The 23,762-nt window shown below is 41.2% G+C and overlaps 1 protein-coding gene and 1 long non-coding RNA gene across 2 annotated transcripts in view; one reads left to right on the top strand and one right to left on the bottom strand.

The window, feature by feature from the left end:
* Nucleotides 1-23,762, top strand: part of LOC132992953 (uncharacterized) — a 277,165-nt gene that overhangs the window by 22,857 nt on the left and 230,546 nt on the right. The gene's annotated exons all lie outside the window — the stretch shown is intronic.
* LOC132954909 (uncharacterized) lies at nucleotides 16,804-22,448 on the bottom strand. Its single transcript, XR_009665868.1, has 2 exons — nucleotides 21,930-22,448; nucleotides 16,804-17,682 (listed from the first exon to the last, which is right to left on the bottom strand). It is a non-coding gene; the product is annotated as an uncharacterized LOC132954909 (long non-coding RNA).

The following is a 23,762-nucleotide window of genomic DNA, read 5'->3' as shown; positions in this document are numbered from 1 at the left end:
ATTAACCATACCGTTACATCCCGAGAGCGTATGTAAAATACATGTCGAGCAGATTTTCTTTCAGCCTCTCCTGTGCATTATTCATACATCTCTTGGCAGTCATGTAACTCAGCAGCTCACATTAGGACCCTGACACACCGTTTGTAAGACAGCACCCATAGCACCCTGACATGTTGAACCGCTCACTCTCTCATACCACACCGGGGATTACTTGAAGGAAGGCGTGTGGTGACATCACGATAACACGGACACCGTTGAAGCCATCAGGTCATGTGCTCAGTCACAGGGAAATAATTAATAATCATTTTGATTGATGTATGTGTACATTAATGTGGCTCAGGATTCAAATACATACACATACATTATAAATGTGACTAATGCACAGCTCATCTCAGCTCCCCCCCCCCCCCGGTTCATATGTTAATAACACTTTGAGGGATTGTGGGTAATTACCTTTGAAAATATTCATTTACAAGGTCACAGGGTGTTCCGTACTAAAAGCATTAAGGGTAATATATACGGCCCCTTCATCCAGTGGGTAGTTATCAAATGTTCAGTATGTTGTATGAAATGCTGAAGAAGGATTCATGGAGCAGTGCAGCTATACCACACATAAAAAAATATCTTTGAGCTCAGATGGATGGATACTTTATTAATCTTTACAGGACATTGTACTGTTACAGCAGCTATTAAGACTAAGAATCTGGATATATAGATAAACTGTTTATGCATTTGCAGGTGCATGAGGTGACAGTAGTTCAGGCTGCAAGGACTTGGATTGGGAACTACGGGATTGCCGGTTCAAGTCCTGATGCGAATCAGTATATTGTCACTTCCTGAGAACTGCCGATGTGCCCTTGAGCAAGGCACCGACATCTCTTCATTAATCACTATCAGAATCAGAATCGGGTTTGTTACCGAGTACATTTACACACACAGGAATTTGACTTTGTGTATTGGTGCTAAACAATGAACAAGGAAATAAAGCAGAACTAGCAACAACTTAAATAATACAGAATAAGAAGATATTACAATATATAAAATAGAATTTAAAAATGTAAAATATAAAACACAAAAGTGCAATGTAGGAGCTGTGCAGTGGACAATAAGAAACATCTACTCACAGAGTGCATGTAAGGTAGATACATTTTTAATGTCCAGTGGGTGTTAATGTAACGCATAAAGAACAGTTCAGCATTCACATTACTTGATGTTTTAATGCATGTCCACAGGTCCTGTTTGTGCACGTGTGTGTGTGTGTGTGTGTGTGTGTGTGTGTGTGTGTGTGTGAAAAAAAAAGTGGTGGCAGGTGTGCACTACGTTTGCTGCAACATGCACACTCTTGCTAAATCTCACACAGACTTTTAAATGAGAGAGTCATTGAGGGAAACCTATTGGTCAAGTCAGACTGACTACCTAATCCAAGTATCATGAAAAGCCACGGGGAAAATAGATGTTCACAAAAGCTTTTTAAGACACTGTTGTTTATTCTCTTGAATTGCTGACCGTCCTCTCGTTACTTTCCATTAGAATAACAAAGTGAGTTCACAGACACACTGGCGACCTCATGGGGCTGTAACGCTCATTATACTGGAGAAACATAACATGGAGAGACAATTTTGCTTCAGAAAAACACAGTGCTTGCTCCTTTTTACTTTGCATGAAGCCAGTTGTCAAAACTTTTGTTTACTGAGCAGAGCAGACGTTTGGTGGTGTTTTATTCAAAAGATCGTTCAGTATTAAAGGGAAACCGGTCGGCATGTGGGACCAAAAGTTGTGTTTGTTGTTGAGCAGCTATTGACGGGTGGAGAAAAGGTAGTTCAGGCAGGCAACTCGAGCTGCACTGATTTCATTTTCCTCCTGTGACGTGATATTTTGGATCATTCTGAATGTATAGACCCTCTCACACACATTCAGAAGTCTCCTTTCTGAGCTCTCTATACCCTCTGTTCTGTCCCGTCCCGATAGCCCCGCTTCTGTTAATCACTTCACAGTGTGCGCGCACACACACACACACACACACACACACACACACACACACATACACACACACACACAAGAGGAAGGGGAGTAATGAAGCTGGCTGAATGTTTTCAGCTGGGCTCTCCATCATGTCACCATGGCGACCTTGGCTGGAGGTGAAACCACTGGAGGCTTACACTGAACTGTGTGTGTGTGTGTGTGTGTGTGTGTGTGTGTGTGTGTGTGTGTGTGTGTGTGTGTGTGTGTGTGTGTGTGTATGTGTGTTTGCCTGCATGGAGGCATGAGAAGAAGGTGTAAGATAGTGTGAAGTGACATATGATGAGTGTATTTTAGGAGAAAAAAATGAAGTGTCTTTATTCCAGCCCCTAACTCAGATACCATACTTTAGTAAAAAATAAAAAACTTGTGCTGCTTACCTGATTGGATACCATGGCAACAATGAAATGTGACATGGCCACAAAGGTTAGGGAGGAGACAGCAGTTTTTTTATTTCAAGGTGATTTAGTTAAAAATCAAGCCTTGGCGAGGTTAAATCCCTTTTTTGTGTCTCGTAAATACACATGGACGAGGCCTCAGTGAGGTCACCCATTGGTTACTGAAGGGGGCTTTGGAAGCCCGTCGGTGGTGGTCACCATGTTGGAAGCTGTCTCATACAAACTTTCGGTACGCGACAGGCTGAGAGCTGGAACTGAGGCGGGTTTTAATCCTCCTGACAAACAGCAACACCGCGCCCCGCCCATCAGTCAGGTCAGCCACATGCCTTATTAGAAATTACTCTTTTCCTTCATAAAATCAAAACAGACAAGTTATTTAAAAGTTTTGTTTATTTCGACTATAAAACAGCTTTTTTGAATGGGTGTGTGTGTGGCTTCTGGGGCTTCTTTAGCCAGCCTCTAGTGCAGTGGCTCTCAACTCGTCTGGCCTCAGGACCCACCTCCAACTCCAACGCCCGCACAAAAAAAAAGGTGGAGAATTCTAAAAAAAAAAATTTGGCGCTGAGCTTTTTCTCCAGGCGGCCGCCTTCTGCTGCGGCTCTTTCTACCCATTGGAAACAATTGAAAAAAGACGCAGGCACTAGGAAAAAAAACGCTAGGTGGTCAGTGCCCCAGTTGGGCCACCCGAGTCCAAAAAAGGTCAGGACACGCCCCTGGTCTGTGTCGCTCCTTTTCCGTCTTTCATTGGAATAACGGCGAAAAAAAGAAAAACAGAGTAGAGGAGAAAAAGGGTCTTATAAAAAAGGGCTCACAGTGACGGAGTATGAGGATAAATGAAGAGGAAGTTAGAGGAATTGAAACAGGGCTGGATGATGAAAAACTGACTTAAATGAGATGACAATAATAAGAGGAAAAATAAAGCCTTTGGGGTGTTTGTGTGTCAGAGTGTGTTAGAGGAAGAAGCCCCGACAGCCGAGGCTGAAAACATCCATTACGATTCAAATGACTCAAAACTTTTCATAAACAAACCCATTTCTCCTGCTTACTTTAACAGCTGAAGGCCCGGCTTACGCATGTATACCAGGAGGTCTGCAGAGTCTCCAGACTATTTGTATGTCTGCAGCCTCTCTAATGCAACTCTGAAGGTCTTTGAAGAGAGATACAGCGATGTTTTGAAAATGTGCTCCTCTTCCATCTCGCCCTCCTATAGAGGAGAACACAAAGAGCCTGAGTGCAGCTGCTTTGTACCTTTACTCAGGCATCCTCCTGCGTCAGTAGGACCTTTTTCTAGGTTATGTATTTATTGTGTTGTTTGTGTGAGTTGTTTTAATGGGGTGCAACACTCCGGGGCCTTTCACATCTCCTGCACTGTGTCTCCACATATTTACGACCGCTTCAGCCGTAATGTGGAGAAATAAACTTCTTCCGCTTGCAGCTTCAACCTATAAAAAGGTCCACCAAAATATAAATTCAGTAATACAGCAAAGACGTTGTAAAAATAATAAGTGTGTATTTCAGCTCCAGGCTCGTTAGCAGCCACTTTAAATCTTCTTTCGATGTTCGTACATCCATCCGTTGTCTATAAACGGCTTTTCCCGTTTGGGGGGCTGCGGGGAGCTAGAGCCGAGCAGCTGTCATTGGGCGAGAGGCGAGGGTTCACCTTGGACTGGTTGCCTGTCAATCACAGATCTGACATATAGAGACAGACAACCAGCCACATTCACCAATTAGAGTCACCAGTTAACCTAAGAAGCATGTCTTTGGACTGTGGGAGGAAGCCGGAGAGAACCCACATAGCACGGGGAGAACATGCAGACTCCACACAGAGAGGCTCCTGTCAGACGGGGATTCAAACCAGGAACCTCCTCACTGTGAGGCAACAACGCTAACGACTGCACCCCCCCTTCCATCCCTCTTCTTCTACTACATGTTTCTTCCCTGAACTTTATATTAATGGTGCACAGCATGACTGACTGCTTCTCTCTCCAGGACTTTCTCTACAAAGAGGAACTTTGTAGCTTAACATCCACCTCTCACCAAAAACCAATAAAGCCTCATTAACATCAGCAGTTTCATCCTCAAGCCGAAACAGATTTCCCCTGATAGCCTCTCTCTCTCTCTCTCTCTCTCTCTCTCTCTCTCTCGCTCTCTCTCTCTAAAACACAATATGCATATACATTCATAGTAAGTTTTTCTGTTTCTCCCTCTTTGTATCAAACTTTACGACGTTCAGAGAGGGAGTGAGGAGCTTTGTATGCAGGGTGTTTTAGCTCCTGTAAAGAGAATATCAGTTTATACAGATGGGGTTGAACGGCCTTACCTTAACATCTTGTTTCACTTACGTATGTGTACGGAGCCAAGTCAACCAGAAGCCCATTCAGTCCTGTGGTAATCTCCATGATATCTGATGTGCCTGCAAAACTCCTCCCCTCAGTAATAGTTCTGTAAGTTAAATTAAATTCATTAAACTTTTGCGTTGGATTTCAGAGAGACTGTTTGACAGTGTGCTGGCTTAGCTAAAAGCCTGCTAACTAGCTCACAGGCTGTTGTTGTTGTAAAGCAGTTTACATGATTAAAAATAACTTGTTAATCTAGTTTTAAGTCATTGTGTATCTCAGTCATGTTAATCTGCTAAAATATGGTTGTCAGTTTGATAATAAATACAGTTTGAAATGTCGGTTTTTGATATGAAACCTCTTTATCAGTTTGTTAAAAACGGACAACGTTAGCCTCTTTCCTGGCTGCAGGTAGCTTCTGTCAGGTTTCATAAGCCACATTTATCTGACAGGACCAGATAAACATCTTATATCAACTTTTAAAAAGCAGAAAATAACGCCTGTAATGCTTTTATTAGGTAAAACTATCCGCCAATGCAGCGAGCAAAATGTACTTACAAGTGTTCTAAAAGCGATCTACTGACTTATTTAGATGAGGCATTTCATTTCAAGACACTTTACATGTGACTGTAACTTAGCGTCAGATGGGATGGAGGTCATTGTGTTAGGTCTTTAAAAAACCCAAACATGTTTCACAAACTGGTGCAGGATATTTGAGTTTTTGGGACCAATCAGGGCTTGTTGTTTTTGCTGCTCCATCCTGTGAAAGCGACCCAAAATGTAAGAGACAAAAAAGGAAGGTGAACTAAGGTGAATAAAAATTGACTGGGTGTTAAAAAAACGACAGCAGAAGAGTGTTTCATGTTTGTGATGATGATGATGGTGCTCTCTGTGTGATTTGTGCGCCTGCAGACTGAAACTCAACAGCTGGGCGGACCGGAGTCTGAAGGCTGACGGTGTATCTGGATATGTTCCTGACTTAATCAGACGTCCTGCAGAGAGCCTCGCTGCTTCACTCTGAGCATCTGAAGCGGTTGCTGTGGCGATCTGTCACCATGGGGACAGATTTCCGCTCCGGGGTTTGTGTAATAAAATAAATCTCCAACCTCCAATTCCACACTTCTTCTTCCTCCCTCCCTTTATTTCCGATCCTTATTCCCTCTCTCTTTTTCGTTCTCTGGAGATCTGTGATGAAATGAATCTCTCTCTTCAGGAAATGGGTCCCTCACCCCCCTCCTTCCCCCTCTATACGACCGGGCTGAGATGGACCGCTCCATCACTGTCACAAGGGGCTCGGATTGGGTGCCAAAGCCACTAATAAAGACAAGAAACACATTTCACTGCCTTATAAATACATCTTCTAGATCAGAGCCCTGCGGGTGGATGTGTTGTTACACATGTCGAGCTGTGTGTGTTTTTCTGTGTATTTTGGAAATAAAGGGGGGGGGGGTCCAGTTTCTCACAAAATGACCAGGTGTTCATCTGAGTTTGTTAGCATCACAATCGCGGTAATTTTTAACTTAGGATACAATTCCGATTTCTATGCTAGTTATATCGCCATTTTTTTCTGTCTCTGCCAAACTCTGCCTGTTTGTGTACAGGAAACCATGGCAACGGAAACTAAGCGCATAATTGCAACTGGAGTTGGAGCTGATGCATATCGAGCAGCAGTTGATTATACCGTCTTGTAGCGATCGTCCTTCAGCAGAATGTAGAAAACAAAGGCGAAAAAATGTAAAGATTATAAAAGCAGGAAATACAATGCTATCCAGCCGTCCAATCACAGGGCTCGATTCAGTTAAGTTGAAAGGGCCCGTCCACAACTTTAACGTCTTTAACGGACAATGGTTTTGCTAACCTCTTTAGGCCCCCCCCCCCGTTCCTCGCTTTATGGGCGACCTTGGGCCAGCAGCTATTTGTTATGGTTGATCGTGTAAAGATTCCAAAGAGTAAAATAATAATAAAAGTAAAACTAAGTAATTACATTTTTGTAATGAAGACGCCTGGCACACCTCGTCCCATTCCTCTAAGTAAGTGACCCCCGGTAAACACTGATATTGACCGCCAGACTCCGACGCCGACCTCGCCGCTGTACCTTAATTGGAGGTCAACAAGGTTTTGACCGGACAAATTACAAGCCAACCTCTATTTCCTTGATTAGTTTTCTTCACGGGCAGAGTGCCACTTGGCTCTCTCTCCGAGGGGTCTCGCCGCCGTGATCCAAGTGATTACAGGAAATGGAGTTTGGGGAGATGAAGTCACCGCGGTGGAGTTTAATCAGCAAACTAAGATGAGATCGCTAATTATCTCTCTGTTTATCTACCAGAGCTTCCTCGAGCACTCGAGTGACACTCTCGTCTGATTGAACATCTGTGGACTAATGAAGTGTTGCTGCATTAACTCATCAGCATATGATAACTCTGTCTGGGTTTAGGGTATGATGGAAGTGAAGTATCAGACTTCACTGAGTCAGAGGATGGTAGCTGTAAAAAGGAGAAACATTATCATCATTTAGCCACAAGAGCTGCCACTCTCTCAGAGCCGGCTTCAATCTAAAAAAAACTTTACAGACACTGAATTTATCCCACATAAATGATCTGACACTATCCATGACCTTATATGTATACGCCTCGAGGTTGTGAAAGCAGCCGATGTGGACGGTTACAGTTAGAAGGTGCTGCTGCTCAAGTTTATATCAAGACTTTCAAATCACTCTCAAAAGTTTCAAGATTAAAGGAAGAATGTTCCAAATATATAAATCATAAATCCAGTCTGTCCTGTGTAAATGTGTCTCTGAGTCATGACTGTCTACAATGAGGGAGAAGCTCGAGTCCCGCTGGCTGTGTTGTTGTCAGAGCCGTGTTTACATGGACGGGACGGCCGGCTCCTCCCCTTGTGTATAAAAGCTGTTTTAGTCAAGAACTAGAGAGAAGAAGAAGAACATACTCACTGATTATTTGGATTTTAGTAAGAGTTTTTAGATCACGCTCATTCTGTTTGTTTGTGTGAATGTGTGAGTGGGGGAAAAGACACAAACTCTCTCCTTAAGTATATTATTGATGATGATGATGGTAATGACGATGGTTTTTGTTTGATAACGACGACTTATAAGATGGTTTCTATACTGATTAGAGCTCTCAAGAACTGCCCTCAATGTTGTGCTTTGCCTCTGGTCACTTCCTGTCAGCACCTGTGTGTCCAATCAGACTCAAAGCTGATCATTTCCACTTCCTGACGTTGTCTCATCCTCTCTAGATCCTTGCTTGTGTTGTTCTTACTCTCTGATGTTCGTCGCTTTGGATAAAAGAGTCTGATAGTGAATTGTAGAATTGTAGGAACTGCAGTTTTCCACCACCAGAGGTCGCCGCTTGGTTTAACGGGACCTTCTCCGTCTGTATGAGACACAAAGGGCCGGTGTATTTGACAAAACTGGCTTGTTACCTTCACAGCTTTAAAAAAAACTATTCATTCAATGTAGCCAAGATGATACTTGGCTTGGAGGACATTCTTGTCTTCCTTCAAGAGAGAAACAAGTCGAGGTAATTGGTATAGCAACAGACAGGTCAAGAGAGAGAGAGAGGGAGAGAGAGAGAGAGAGAGAGAGAGAGAGAGAGAGAGAGAGAGAGGGCAGAGGATCAGTGTTGTTTGAATTGAAGAGAGAGAGACAGAGAGAGAGAGAGCGAGAGAGAGGAAGGGAGAGAGAGAGAGAGAGACAGAGAGAGAGAGAGCTAGAGAGACAGAGAGAGAGAGACAGAGAGAGAGAGAGAGCTAGAGAGAGAGAGCTAGAGAGAGAGAGAGCTAGAGAGAGAGAGAGCTAGAGAGAGAGCGAGCGAGAGAGACAGAGAGAGAGAGAGAGAGCTAGAGAGAGAGAGACAGAGAGCGAGAGAGAGACTGTCATCAGTTTATGAGCAGGACTGTGTGTGGTGATATTGACTGGTGTTTCATTACCCATGAATAGGCTATTGATCAGCCTGTTATGAAGCCTTTTGTATTTCTGTCAAACACACACTACACACACACACACACACACACACACACACACACACACACACACACACACACACACACACACACACACACAGTGTGTGCAGCATGGCTGTCTGTTAAAGTAATGATTAATTGACAACTGACAGACACTTGCACTTTTGTGTGTGTCTCTGTATCACTCTGACACACACACACACACACACACATGCACACACACACACACACACACACATGCACACACACACACACACACACACACACACACACACACACACACAGAATCAAACAAGTGTAAAAGATTCCTCCCACGACAAAACACCGCCTTTCTTCTCTTAAATACACCCGCACAGATAGCAACACACACACACAATACCTTCAGTCTATCTCATCCGAGCACCATCACAACACAATCTCTGCTCATTATGTTTCTTTCTCCGCGTCCTCGCCCTCACTGCCAAGAGCGACGGGGCCAGAGCTCCTATTGTTCCCGGGCCTGTCCATCAAGCCCCGGTGCCGGCTTATCAAAATGAACATTACCATAACACCGGACCTGCTGGCATCTCTGCCACAACAACAAACCCCCCCCCCCCCCCCCCCCAAAAAAAAGAAGAAAAGCACAGGGAAAGCCAAAGGTGAGCTGAGCAAAGGAACAATACAGCTCCACATAATGGTGTCTTGACATTTCCAGAATGAGAGGTAATACAGAACGTAAAGCTTCTGGAGCTGCACATTTTGATTTATGAGGGTTTTTTTTTTTACTGCTGTGTCATTGTGTGAATACAGAAACATTATTATAAATACTAATAATGTAGGAGAGGTGAGTTTTTAGGGATTTCTTCAGGGAAGCTGGAGAGTGAAGGGGGGCCTCTGGTGTTTTTTGGGTTCCAGAGGGTGGGAGACCTGAGAGTGCGAGTGTGGGAGAACGTGTCCCACCCTCTGCATGGTTCTGTAACAGCACTGTTGGGCGGCTGTGGCTCAGTTGGTAGAGTCGGTCGTTGGGGGTTCGATCCCCAACTCCAGCAGGAACATGTCTGATGAGTTCCTGAGCAAGACACTTAAAGGCTTTATATGTGATTTTTTAATCCAGCAGATGTCGCCCTTGAGCTCCAGCATGAAACCAAAACAACTCGCGCTGCATTGTTGTGTTAGCATGCTAATGCTAGCGATCTTCATTATGCTCGTATCTTCACACTGCATGTAAATTTACCTGAAATGAGCGTGATCTAGAAACACAGTTAAGCAGTGAGTACAGTATGTTATTCTTCTTTTCTCTAGTCCCTCAATTAAACAACTTTTATACACGAGGGGAGGAGTCAGCCGGCCGTCCTGGCGATGTAAACAAAGTGAAGATAGGACTCTGAAAACTCTGAAAACATCACAGACAGTGGGACTCGGGTGTTACACCCGTTGTAGACAGTCATGACTCACAGAGTTATTTTCAGAGGAGATACTTGATTTATATTATATTTAAGTGTGAAAAATCACATATAAAGCCTTTAACAACAAATTGCTCCTGCTTCATCAGCGGTGTATGAATGTATATGAATGGGATTAGTTAATTCTGATGGACTCTTTACTCAGCAGCCTCTACCATCAGTGTGTGAATGTGTAGGTGTGACCTGCGGTGTAAAAGCGCTTTGAGTACTCACAAAACTAGAAAAGCGCTTTACAAGCTCAAGTCAATTTTCCATTTGACATTTTGCAGCTCCTTTCGACAGGCTTCGGCACTCCAGGTCCTTCCTCCCTTCTGTGTCGGCTCCTCAATTATTTTATTGTGCACCAGTCGATCTCTTTGTTTGGATATCCTTAATCTTTGCTGCCGTAAATTTCTCCATTGTGGGAAAAATTATCTTATCATAAACCCTTAAAAATAAATCTTTGAATGTAATTTTTTTACACCTGCTGCTAAACTTTCATATGATGTGCCTCTAGCTACCTCCTCTATCCTTTTCTACTGTTTATGTGTACACATTTATTTTATATAACCTCAAACACGTCTGCCGTGTGAATTTCTAATTTAATGTTTCATGCATAATTTAAGTTATTCAAATGAAGGCAAACTCCTCCACAACGTGCGCACGTTAATGGCCATCTGCGATCCCGCCCCAAAATAAAAAAAGAAAGTGCAGAGTCGACATATGCAGAAACATATGGAGGCAGAGTGCAGAAAGGTAAAGTGACACACAAACAGATGCACAAGGTGCTGGATGCACACACACACACACACACACACACACACACACACACACACACACACACACACACACACACACACACAGCTGGTCACTCACTAAAGTGAATCCTTGCATGCCAGAAGAGAAACGTACAGACAAACAAGCACAGTGGTCTAAAGGCAAACACAAGGGCACAGTATAACAATCCTCTTAAGTCCCCCTCTGATGCCCTGAGCTGTGATCAGTCCACATCCACCACAAACACGCACACACACACATACACACGCACACACATACACACACACACACACACACACACGCACACACACGCTCTGCAAACGGTCACAGTGGAGGTCACACTTTCTAAATGTTCAGTCATCGTGGGTGGATGATAGTATAATTATGCACCCCTGCTTGTTGGCCAAAGTCACCACATAAATATATTTCAATATTCATGCCTGTTATTTCCAGTTAAAAAGGTCATCTACTCTGCAGATTATTTACATAGCCGAGGGAAACTCGGGGAGGTGAGCCTGAGATGAGTCACAGAAGCTTCAGATGCCTGAAGTTATTGTTATCTTCAAACTCAAAATGTTTCCCTGCCAAATATGATTCAGATGATCTGAACTGTTGAAAATAGAAACGGCCAGGACTTTTAAAACGACTGTTGTTGCTAAATTAATGCATTTAAATATATGATAGGATACGATACCATACAATACAATATGATACGATAGAACAGGATAGGATACGATATGAAAGGAAAGGAAAGGAAAGGATTGGATATGATAGGATAGGATATGAAAGGAAAGGATAGGATACAATAGGATAGGATAGGATACAATAGGATAGGAAAGGATACGATAGAACAGGAAAGGATAAGATAGGATGCGATGTGATGCCCTTCAGTCCCCTCCAAAGAACAAACAATGTTAATCTATATATTTTTGAATGCCTACCTTTTCTTTGTGACTGACATCAAGTATACTTCTATGATAAGTCTATATGAGGATCTATTATTACATTTTTTTTAGATCTTGTAGAAATTGTGGGCAGTATGTTGGATTCATTTTGAGTGTTTTGGAAATCTAATGTTTGAGGATTCTGTGAGTCTGTATGAAGGTGAAAACGTGTATTAATGTTTAAAAGCAAACAGGGAGGAAAAAAACTGTGACGGCCACAAAGGATCAAGGACCAAACAGAGATATGAGAAAGCGAAGGAGGGAGATAAATAAAGAAAGGGATGATAAGATTGAAAGAGGCCTCCCACAGAGACCTCTGCCATGCCGGAGGGGAAGGAGGACCCCGTTTTTTTGTTGAGCTGGCATTTTCTCCAGGCTTCCTCAGGTGAGATCTGCTGACTCCTTTGCATACAAAATCACAAAGTGGTCTTAAGAAAACATGTCTCTCAGTGAAACGCAAAGAAAAATCACTCCTTTGGAAAACGATTTCAATACAAAGTACTGTACAAGAAACTTACAGGCCGACACAAGCTTGGACCCAAACATTTCAAACTCCATGAAGGATAGGATAGGATAGGATAGGAAAGGAAAGGAAGGATAGGATAGGATATAGGAAAGGAAAGGATAGGATAGGAAATGATAGGATAGGAAAGGAAAGGAAAGGAAAGGAAGGATAGGATAGGATAGGAAAGGAAAGGAAGGATAGGATAGGATAGGAAAGGATATAGGAAAGGAAAGGATAGGATAGGAAAGGATAGGATAGGAAAGGAAAGGATAGGATAGGAAAGGATAGGATAGGATAGGATAGGAAAGGATAGGATAGGATAGGAAAGGATATAGGAAAGGAAATGATAGGATAGGAAAGGATAGGATAGGAAAGGAAAGGATAGGATAGGAAAGGATAGGATAGGATAGGATAGGAAAGGATAGGATAGGATATAGGAAAGGATAGGATAGGATAGGATAGGAAAGGAAAGGATAGGATAGGAAAGGAAAGGATAGGATAGGAAAGGATAGGAAAGGAAAGGAAGGATAGGATAGGATAGGAAAGGAAAGGAAGGATAGGATAGGATAGGAAATGATATAGGAAAGGAAAGGATAGGATAGGAAAGGATAGGATAGGAAAGGATAGGATAGGAAAGGATAGGATAGGATAGGAAAGGATAGGATAGGATATAGGAAAGGATAGGATAGGATAGGAAAGGAAAGGATAGGATAGGAAAGGATAGGATAGGAAAGGAAAGGAAAGGATAGGATAGGATAGGATATAGGAAAGGAAAGGATAGGATAGGAAATGATAGGATAGGAAAGGAAAGGATAGGATAGGAAAGGATAGGATAGGAAAGGATAGGATAGGAAAGGAAAGGATAGGATAGGATAGGAAAGGAAAGGATAGGATAGGAAAGGATAGGATAGGAAAGGAAAGGATAGGATAGGAAAGGATAGGATAGGAAAGGATAGGAAAGGATAGGATAGGAAAGGAAAGGATAGGATAGGAAAGGATAGGATAGGATAGGATAGGAAAGGATAGGATAGGAAAGGAAAGGATAGGATAGGATATAGGAAAGGAAAGGATAGGATAGGAAAGGATAGGATAGGAAAGGATAGGATAGGAAAGGATAGGATAGGAAAGGAAAGGATAGGATAGGATAGGAAAGGAAAGGATAGGATAGGATAGGAAAGGATAGGATAGGAAAGGAAAGGATAGGATAGGATATAGGAAAGGAAAGGATAGGATAGGAAAGGAAAGGATAGGATAGGAAAGGAAAGGATAGGATAGGATATAGGAAAGGAAAGGATAGGAAAGGATAGGATAGGAAAGGAAAGGATAGGATAGGAAAGGATAGGATAGGAAAGGAAAGGATAGGATAGGATATAGGAAAGGAAAGGATAGGATAGGAAAGGATAGGATAGGATATAGGAAAGGAAAGGATAGGATAGGAAAGGATAGGATAGGAAAGGATAGGAAAGGAAAGGAAAGGAAGGAAAGGATAGGATAGGATAGGAAAGGAAAGGATAGGAAAGGAAAGGAAGGAAAGGATAGGATAGAACAGGATAGCATACAATAGGATAGGAAAGGATAGGAAAGGAAAGGATAGGATAGGAAAGGAAAGGAAAGGATAGGATAGAACAGGATAGCATACAATAGGATAGGAAAGGATAGGAAAGGAAAGGATAGGATAGGAAAGGAAAGGAAAGGATAGGATAAACTCCATGATACTGTTTTCCAAAGACAATTCCTCGTCAAGCTTTCTTCAGACTATAGAAGGGTCAGCTTAGCATCATCCAGGTCCTTGATGGACTTCCTCTGGTCTCTCTGAGAAGAAACTTCGGAGAAGCTCCTCGTCTTATTTTGAAAGTTTTCTTGCCCTTTCCCTCCTTGGTGTATGTCCTTGACTTCTCCCGATTCTTTCCAGTCTGTTTGCTGACTTCACTCTGAGAGGGGCAAATAACACTTTATGTCCTTCAACTTCTGTGATCTTTGGCGTTTTTTTTAAGGAAATTATGTGACTAAAAGTTGGTTGTACGCTAAAAACAACAAATCTAACGAGGGCTTGACACTTTTGTGTGGTACTGTTTGCCCTCAAAAGCTACCTTAAAATGATGAAACTGGGGAAAAGATAAGTAAACGGTTTAAGTCATCTATCAGGAGACTGCTGCTTGGATCAATAATCTCCTTGATCACCCTGATTAGCAGTGCCTGATTTGTTCCCGTACAGCTAATTATGCTGCTGGCAAAGATCTCTAGAACAGTAATTTGACCGCTTCGGTCCATTCCCACACTGAAATTATCCTCTGAGTTTTAAAGATGACTTTCAGGGCTCTCGCACTTATTACATAGGCGCTCATCCATTAGACAAACTGGACGACACAAGGCAAGAAAACTTCATCTGAGGAGCCGATTTTCTTTAATTATGAGCTCTGTCAACATTATCGCCTATCTTCACATCCACTCACGGTTCTATTTATGCTGCAGTGTCCAAGATGTCACACAGCCGGCGATGGAAACTACTTACTGCATGATGCGCTCACAGCCAAGTTCAGAATCCACACCCCGTTTAATCACTTTAGTCATTATCCAAACTATAGACTCCTCCTGCCAGCCAAAACTCCAGCCTGCGCTCCATTAGTCGGGCACTGCCAGCCGCTCCAGATGGCCGTTGGCGTGCTCCGGCACCGTGGAGCCAGTTTGGACTCATTGAGACAGAGTGGATAATTTCAGCTTCCCTCCTCTGCATCCATGCATGGCAAACACAAACACACAGACATACAGAGTAGGCCTCATACACAGCCACGGGAGGCGACACTGGGATGAAGACGAATGGAGTATTACTTTAGAGTTACTTGTGTCATAGCTCACAGACTGTATAAAACATGGACGTAGTTTCAGTTGGTTTCTAAAGTGGTGTTATGAAGCTGAACGACGGTGGTCGCCATATTGGAAATGCCGACTCTAAGTTTCGACCAATTTAGTAAAAGTCAGAGTTTTGATTTGATTTAACCTTCATTTAACCAGGTTGGTCCCATTGAGATTAAGAACCTCGTTTTCAAGGGACACCTGGCCAAAACAGGCAGCAGCATTAATATAGAAAAACCATCAATGAGTCAAATCTGGGAGTCAGTAGTTCAGTAGCAGTCGAGCTAAAAACATTGCCATCCTGTAGAATCTGCTTCCATGTTCTTTCATTTTAGATTTAAAAAACATTTAAGGACTCCAGCTCCTTGAGTTTTAAGTCATTCTGCAACAGATTCCTGACGCAGAGGGTGCAGAATACCCAAAAGCCTGTTTCCCAATATCTGGCAGTTTGAGTTAAGGGCGGGCCTAAAGCCTCCTGGAAAACAACTTTAACCTCTTAGGACCTGCCACATTTTGGGTTGTCTAGACCACAATTCTAAATTTTGCTGTACAAGGGCCTGGGGTCCACATACGAGGACTTTATACTGCCACATGGTGGTGGCAGAAGAGTATAACACATTATACGTTAGATTCAAGATGGCCGACAACACACCCAGAAGTTCAGATGGCAACTCCCGATCCAAACTTCGACCAGGTAAAAAATTCAATCAAATTTCATGGCTGATTCTTGTTCAGATATGTATAAAAGTGTTCAATGTTTGTTATGGAAGTAAAATTTTACAAAAGTTAGTAACTGTAACGATTTACCATGCCACTAAACATGATGTCCACATATGTGGACAGAGGGACTTACTTATGTTAGTCTTGTTGAAAATGTTTATATGTTATCATAAATGTTAGCAACAAAACGTGAGAATGAAATAATATTTTGGGATGATTTTGGTAGAAAACAATAGTTTACTACAGTACAAGCAGATATAACATGTTTTATAAATAAATCTACATAGATGAGGTAACACTTTATATTAAGGCGCTTGTAATAAGCATTAATAACAGGTAATAAGTCCCTTATAAGACCTTATTAGATTCTTATTAACACAAATAAGACTATATAAGTGTTAATATAGGCATAATTAACACATTTATTATGTCTTATTAGACACTTATAGGCTCTTATTAGAAATGTACTGACACTTTATATACAGTCATAAACATTAATAAGATGTTTATTAACATTAATAAGACTTCATGAGTGTTAATTAAACTACAAATTAATTTATAATTGGCTTGTAAGATATTAATTAATGCAAAGAAACTTGTTTATAGACCACTTATCAACGTTCATAAGATGTTTATTGACATTAATAAGACTTTATTAGGTTCATATTAATATATAAAGTTATCTTTAACGTTAACTGTAAACAACATTATGAAAACATTTGGTGTGTCATTATAATTATAATTATTTTATCGCTCTTTTTTCACGCGAGATTTCTCCCGCAGCCGCCCTGTCTCTCACTTCCCTCCTTCAAAAGCCATAAAAGTGCAGAAAACAGCAAAATACAAACGCAAATATTTATCATTTCATTGCAGAGTTTGTGTGTACATTTTAGCCATGAAGGTGTCCAAAAAAAAGACTAATGCAATCAAAAAAATGTTGTTGCTAGTCTTTGACATATCAAAGACTCTAATCACCATTCAACTAATAACCTTGCATTTTAAAGGGTTACAATCCTGAAAATAATTGAATGTTTTGAGCAAGTCAAAAGTTCTTTAACTTTAACTAATGCAGCAGAAAAATATAAATACATTTGAGGAGGGCACAAGGGTTGGTGGTGTTGTCTTACCTTGATATACTGTAGAAGACGCTCATCACAAGTCAGGACACTGCTCTCCACTGTGGCGGGCGATCAGCATGAAGAACTCCACCCTCCGTACACTTCCCTGTCAAAGTCAGTTCAATTAGAATGATTACAGCCTAAAAGGAAAAACATCAATATAAACGTATACGAGGCAGCAAAGATATATTCCAATACTGTTTAATTCATGGATGCACCACAAAGCATTATCTCTGTCTTAAAATAAAACTTGTAAACTAAGTGGTACCAAAATATGTTTTGATTTTATCAATATTTCAGCCCTTGTTTTCTGGCTGTGAATTTTCAGATTTGTTTGAATCTTAAACACTTGGGGCCACGCAAAAAAAAAAAAAAAAAACGTTATGTTTTATTCTCGTAAATTTACAATTCTATTATCGTAAATTTACGAGTTTAATCTTGAAATTTAAAAAATAATAACTTAACGTGGCCCTCATCCTCGTCGTACACTTGTATATCGTAAAATGGGTTTTTCATGAAAGACACACCTTCTCAAAGACTTAAAGTGAAAGTCTGCAGTTTTTTCCAGGGACATGAGATTCTCCACCTCTTTGGAATCATAACAATCCTCCTTAAAAAGAACAAAATTAAAACATAGGTCAGGGTAGGCTATAGGGCTGCGCGAGTAAATTCAGTGACATTGTTATCCCAATGAAAGGATTTGCAACAATCACATCGCTATAGTCAGAATTTATCGCAGATTTCAGCAGTTGCCCCTTATACAGTTTAACCACCAAAGACAATAATCATAGACTTAATGAAAACTGGCATTTGTATATTTAACAGAATTTCTTTATTTTAAAAATAAAAAAACATAAAAAATGTTTTATGATTGCATCTGGAGAGAGAAGATGAGCATTTGTGAAACAATGGGCATTTTATAATATAGTTTGAACACAAAATATTAATAGAAATATTTTACAAAATGGAAGAAACAAAGAAATGCATCCAAATAAAGTGAAGTACCTGTTCTCGGGCAAAGCCTCTGTGAAGCACATTCTTGAGTAGTTATTGAGCAGGCAATGAAAGTAAAAACAAGATCTGCACAACAAGAAGCTCTTAGAAAGTGCAGAAAACAGCAAAATACAAAAGCAAATATTGATCATTTTATTGCAGATTTTGTGTATACATTTTGGCAACCAAGGTGTCCAGAGTTAACAAAGTTAATTGGGGACAAATGTCACTGTCACCTGAACCTTAACTTTTTACAGTTTATTTTTATTTGTTTTTAACAGTCCATTTGCTTTATAAGGTTAAACATTACACCATGAGTACTTTACTGTTAGAAATAGATATGAATATCGTATCTTATCATGAGTTCACCTGTAACATCTCTTATACACTTGTATATCGTAAAATGGGTTTTTCGTAGAAGACACACCTTCTCAAAGACTGAACGTGAAAGTCTGCAATCCTGTTTCTTGTGCAGGTCCAGGAGCTGACAGAGGTGGGAAACCAGGGACTTCAGATTCTCCACCCCTTTGGCATCATAATTATCCTCCTTAAAAAGAACACAATTAAAACATAGGCAAACTTCTCAGCCTCATCAAACATGTGTTTGTGAAGAAGTCTGCTAAGTCTGGGAATCTAAAAGAAGTAAACTACGTCAAAATAACAAGACACATATTTTAGAAAATGGAAGAAACATGGAAATGCATCCAAATAAAGTTCTGAGGCAAACCCTCTGTGAAGCATCCGACGACGACAGAAGAAATCGGCTCTCTTCGACTATCGTTGAGAAACAAAAAAACAAAAGACAAAAAAAAGACGGCTTAGTATGTTGAAACGTGAATCACATTCTTCTGTAGTTATTAAACAGGAATGTAGTAAAAACAAATCTGCACAACAAGAAGCTCCCGTTTGAAGTGATGTTTCGAGTCAACTGAGGAAGAGCATGTTGGCACTATGGCATCTTGGTGTGCGAAATCTGAAGGAGTAAAATATGTTACTTAAATGTGCAGAAATCTTTACATTTAATTCATGCAAGATCCATTTACCACTGTAATAAGTGTTGATGTTTATTTTAGTCTGGACGAGACAGGAGACTGAAGACACATCCACAGAGTAACAAACAGTCATCGAGGGTAGAAATCATATTTGCAGTGAGTTGATCTGAAAAATCATAAAGCTTTATGTTGAGTTCAGGACAACCTCGTGAAAATCACATCTCACAGTTCTTTAAAAGCGTTTGTACAAATACCTGACAGTCGTCTTGTTTGGTCAGTGTAATCATCTTCATGCAGCTTTTGTCTTGGCTGTGAAACAGATATTTCATCATTATTTGAGTCCCATTTCTCTGTATAAATCACAGCTGTAGTAGGTTTTAAAACACTAATACATACGCCACCATGGAGGCAGAGCAACACTCTGTGGTGAGTTCAAAGTCATGAACGACCAGAACGGGCCAACAGTGAATCATGACCAGGAAGTGAAGGTCCCAAAGACTCAGGGTATCCTCACGCAGAAGAAAAGACAACAACAACAATCATCACACAATCTTTTCCAACAGGCTGAACTTTGTGCAACTGTTTCACGTTGTGTTTCTATTCCTCATTCTTTCTCTTTTACCCATTAGAAATCATAGTTTGTTTACAAAGCACTTTCAAACACCAACGCTAAAAGTGCTTTACACAACGTAAAAATCCCAACAATACACAAAAATAAAGTCTCAATAAAACCCCAAAAGAAAAACAACGATGTAGCAATAAACAAGACATAAGGCTTTCACACTTTTCACTAAATGTTAATAAGATGATAATAAATGTTCAGGAGTTGAAATTATATTTAAAGTGTTTAGCTATGTATATATACTGTACTTGTAAACAAGAGCATACCTGGAATTAAGCCATCGCTGACAGTGAGCGAGCAGATCTTGGCCTGATGAGGGTCCATCATCCAGAGAGTCAGAACATTTTCTTTATCACCCTGTGAAAAGATTAGTGTTATAAAAGTCTACACAAAGACACACGGGATGGTTTACAATCTTGCCAACATTTCCAGGAAAGATTTTACTTGAAAGCGTACATTTAAATTCATTCATCATAATTTAAGGAAGAATGTGTGACTTTTTGATCCAGTAGATGTCGCCCCCTTTGAGCACCAGCATTAAACCAAAACAAACTGCTGTTTGGGGACACCTCCACTATTCTGACCCGTCCGCTCTCCTCCAGCAGCACACCTCCAACCCCCCTCCACTCGCGTTCACACAAAGGAGTAATCAATAAGGAACGCAACATAATTAAGCACCATTAAGAGCAAGTGGCGGACAAAATTGTTCTGTGCTACAATCACCTGTGGCCTGCATTGTTGTTAGCAGGTTAACGTTCGCACACTCATAGCTTCACATTGAACATAAATTGACACAGAATGACCGTGATCTAACATGACATCCAAATAAGCAGTGAGTATATTATTCTTCTTTTCTCTAGTTCTTGACTAAAACAACTTCATACGCAAGGCCGTCCCGTCCAAGTAAACACGGCTCAGACAACAACACAGCTGGACTCGAGCATTGTAGACAGTCATGACTCAGTGAGACATTTACACAGGATATACTTGATTTCTGCTTTATTTATGTGTAAAATGTTGCACATTCTTCCTTTACCAAAACTTGGGGTTTGTTGACCTGAGGGCGTACAACCCCATTGCCGATGACGTGACCCAGGTACTCTGTCTCTGCAGCAACAAAGACGCACTTCGATGGGTTGACAGTCAGCCCGGCAGAATGAAGGCGCTCCAAGACAGCTTGCAGGTGTTCCAGGTGTTCCTGCCACGTGAAAGGGCCCCATGGTGTCCTGAAGGCTTTCCTAGCCTTTCAAGCAGTTCATCAATTCTTTGTGTTGGATGGGAATCAAATAAAGAAATTGAATTCAGGTACCTGAAATCAATGCAGAGCCTTATTCTTCCATCCTTCTTTGGTATGAGCATCACTGGGTTACACCACTCGATGATCCCCAGGGACAGCATCAGGTCAACCCACCCTTGAAAAGTATTGTACCAAACAGAGATCAACTGCTTTTGCCTTTATGGATTTTAGTGGAAAGACTTCTGGATACTTAGTAGCATAGTCTGTTATAACCAGCACATAACGGTTTCCTGCTTTGCTTGTGTCTACAGGACCAACAATGTCCATCCCAAGGCGCTCAAATGGGGTGCCAATAATGGGTAGTATTTGAAGTGGAGCTCTGGGGGGTGTTTTAGCAGATGTTATTTGGCACTGAGGCAACTTTCACAAAACTGAGCAACATCTCTGCGCAGACCAGGCCAGTGGAAAAGGTTTTTAATGCGAGCCGTGGTTTTGTGTTTGCCCATGTGCCCAACCCAGGGAATTGAGTGCCTCAAGGCACGTATGGTGTTTCTAGCTGATTGAGGAACCACTAGCTGCAACACTGACTCTTGTTGACGATAAAGGATACCATTTAGCAGGATATACTCATCACTTGTGATGTCTAACTCAGCCTCCGGCTCCTTCTCCTTCTGTAAAAGAGAGAAAAGATGGATCAGTCTGCATATCACTTGGAACCCTTGTGGTAACTTTCCCTCTTTCCTACCGTCAAAAGCAGGAAAAAGGCCAGAAAAAACAGCAAAAGCAAATATTACAGATTTTGTGTGTACATTTTGTCCACAAAGGTGTCCAGAGGGAATATCTGACAGTAAATATAGTTACAGCCAAAACCAGTTTAAAATGCAGTCGGAAAAACATCAGTGATAAACGTATAAGATGGACAAGGCAGCAAGGATATCTTCCAATACAGTTTAATTCATGGATACACCAGCGAAAATTATTTTTTCAAGCGCCGTAATAAAACAATAACTCACCAGGTGTTTTCATGGCCCAGACTGAACATCACCACTGTACTGCAGCCCTTGATGTGGTAATCATTGGTCGAGCAGAAGTCTATCTTGATGTGAGACTGGAGCTGAGTGTGTAGAGAGGTGGGATTAAAGTTCTGCTTATCAGAAAATAAAAAATAACCCTAACAGAAGAGGGTCTCGACTAACCTCTTTCAAAGATCCTACATCCATTGTTTCTATGGCTGTGATGACAAAAAGAAAAATTAATGTTTCATTTGGTCAACAATAAGCCAAAGTTTGAAATGTGGAAAAACCCATCTTTACATGAGTAGAAACACATTGTATATCCCTGTTGACAAAAACACAACACATATTGGCCCTCACTTATCAAACGTACGTACAGCTGAAAAATGGGTGTATGTATTTTCCCTCGTATTATTGTGTGAGGAGATAGTGGTACGTCTTCTCGTCACCACTGGATGGTTTCTCTACCAAAGCCTAAAAAAGAAGAACCCACATCTTTATGTAGGTAATGAAATCCATTGGGATTATTACAACCGGTGACATCATCAAAGCCATAGGTGAAATCAGACAAACATTTCATGGCCAGACACAGGCCTTCACTTGTAATGTGTCTTATAAAGACTCTTACCGAGGTGAGAAGGATTCTCTTGTGGGGGACTGTTAGGGACCAAGCAGTAAGGCACAGGACACAGGAGTAAGTTTAAAGAAAAGGTAGGTTTTTATTTTACTCAAAAATAGAAAACCAAGTTTACAAACCAAACAGACCTTGTGATCCGTGTCCAAGGTGAACTCTCGACCAAGAAGGTAGTACCGGAAGGAATCAAGGGCCCACTTGATAGCCAGTGCCTCCTTCTCCACCGTCAAATATCGAACCTCTCTGGGGAACAGTTTCCGGCTCATGTAGGCGACTGGATGCCGATCATCCTGAAGTCCCTGGAGTCCCGTAACATTCAGGAGCAGAATCTAAAGTTAGAAGGAGGACATACTGGCTGCTGCATTGTTGTCAGAGAAGCCAGCACTTCAACATAGCATGTTTCCTTAATGTCTGATCATACAGTAAGCTCACTTTATCGTTTCACTCTCTACACATCTCACTGATTGGACCTTTAATCCCAGCCTCGTTATTGTGAGAGCCTCTAGAGGGTTTTGTGAGCAACAATTCTGACATCTCATATGAATACAAAGTATTCACCAGGACAGTAACCAAATCATTTTTCAGCATTCAGAAAAAATGAAAGAACAAAAGTAATAGTAAACACAGATCTCAACAGAAAACATAAAGGCTACACTTGACTCCCTGTGGTTGTCTTTTATGTGTTAGCTCTAAATTAGCTGCTTCATGTTGCTATGGGTTGTATTTGAACACAAAGGGATTATTTTAGGTGTGACGTGTGTTTGTGCATGGGGATTGATAAAGTGCAGAGGCCTAATGCTGTGTGATTGTCTGGTTGTGTCGCACACTCAGGGGGAACATCAACCCCTCGTGTCTGCATATACGTCACCTTTAATTCTTGGGTCTGTTTCCTCCTTTTTTTTTTCTCTTGCACTAAACTTTCATTCAAAGAGTGTCACACCAGCTTTCCCATCCGTCCACACACTCACACATAATGGCTTAAGTGAGGGCTGTCAAGGTTCTTCATTTACAAAGAACTCCTTCTGCTTTCATCTCCGTGTTTGGGAGCAACATGCACTCGCACAATGAATGAATCCTCAAAGAGACAGAAATGTAGAATGAATTTAATATGCTTCTCATATTGTTGCGCTGTATGATTTACACCAAGACACTCAAAAACACTCTCTGTGATTTTTTTCATTATGAAAAACACTGGGAGC

The sequence above is a fragment of the Labrus mixtus genome, chromosome 2, assembly GCF_963584025.1.
Source record: "Labrus mixtus chromosome 2, fLabMix1.1, whole genome shotgun sequence".
Lineage (NCBI taxonomy): Eukaryota > Metazoa > Chordata > Actinopteri > Labriformes > Labridae > Labrus > Labrus mixtus.
Note: the sequence above shows the minus strand (reverse complement) of the source record. Positions and strands in the feature narration are given on the sequence as shown.